Genomic DNA, 1,616 nt, shown 5'->3' with positions numbered 1-1,616 from the left:
AAAGAGTGCAGTACTTGATCAATGCTGCTTTTAACACCTAGGATGTCAGTTTTGTTTGTTAAACAGCTGTTTTGCTAGTCAAAATACTGAGATCAATACCAGGATAACAGGTGTAAAGGCAGTGGCCTGTTAAAGGTAGCTCATGACACTGGGCAAGCCAATGGCTTTCAAATCTGGGTCAAACTGAGCTACACTGGGTTACGGGGCATACTCAGAGACAGCAGATGCCAGTACAGGGGCTGATGTTTGACGGCATAGCTCCACCAAGTCAACAGGACACAAAGACTTCAATCTGAAGAGGATTTAGCTGTACAAATATACTCAAGTAGGGCATAAATCAATCTCTGAATGAAAAAAATAAAAACATTTAGCAAGACAATACCTGAACACATATTGGTTGATGCATCAGACGGCACTAGCACAGTCTCACATGGACACATCTTCAATACCCTTCACCCATGTGACAGAAGAGTATTTCATAAGCAGTTTCAAAGGCCTTCAGTGTAATATTCCTCCTATTGAAGCCAACAGGCCTTTACTGGGAGTGAGTAGATCAAAGCAGAAACCTCAATGCAGAGTAAGCAGACGTCCAACCTTGCGGCACAAGGGAACAGCCAGCCAAAGGAAAACCATATCCAACACAATGGCATAAAGGAAAAAAAAAAAAAAAAACTGGACTAAAAAAACTGAGGCAAACCCTAACCCCTGAACATGCTACATAGCATCATAATGTGGAGACAAGAACGAAAGCGGATTTTCAAAGTACAGCCATGTAACCTAGAACCTGTAGAGAAATACATTTACGTCCCTCAGAAAGATGTAGGACCTCAACAATCCTCAGAGGACACAGATTAAGTGGACTACTATAGGTAGTATTTTGTCAACATCTTTCTTGCTTCATCTGATTTTGTTTGAAATGAAACTGAATGAGTTAAGTAATGTTTGGTCATCGTTACAACTACTGCTGCTATGATGACAATTTGATTTGATTTTAATTCTGGCTGCATCTAAAGCTCAAACATGTGAATAGGATCCTGCTGCACCAAACACTGTAGGCACACCACACAGTGAAAATACGGACAGGGTCTTCATTTGTTTTACTGCACCCCTGTGCATATAGTGTCTGTTTTCTACCATTCTGGCAAAAAGGGAAAGAACTGGAGCTTGGTCTTTTAGCAGGATTTGTAACACAACAGTGCAGGGGCTTCTACTAATAGACAAATTTGCAAGAATCTGAGTATTTGCTGTACAGCTTTTGTTTTGTAAACACCACATAACGCTGAGTGACACAGCCTGGACTTCTTCAGACCTTAACTACCTATTTGTTCCTACAACTCAAAATTTTAGACTGTGACACTTATTTTGAAAGCAACTCAATGAATTTCAAAAATATACTATTAAACTGAGTTCTTTATTAAAATTACTTAGTTTTAATAGTCATTAACTATTCCAGGAACAAAGGAAAACAAAGGGGGGTAAGCGTCTTTGTTTTAATATTATGAGAATACTTCAAAACACAGAAGAATCACTTTTATTTGGGATCTTAAAATGTAGCCCTGTATCTCTCTACTGCTGTGCCCTAGGAGAGGCACAGCATCTTCACATTGTCGTCATTC

This window comes from Phaethon lepturus, unplaced genomic scaffold (assembly GCF_000687285.1).
Source record: "Phaethon lepturus isolate BGI_N335 unplaced genomic scaffold, ASM68728v1 scaffold6300, whole genome shotgun sequence".
Lineage (NCBI taxonomy): Eukaryota > Metazoa > Chordata > Aves > Phaethontiformes > Phaethontidae > Phaethon > Phaethon lepturus.
The sequence above is the reverse complement of the archived record's forward strand: the minus strand, read 5'-3'. Positions refer to the sequence as shown.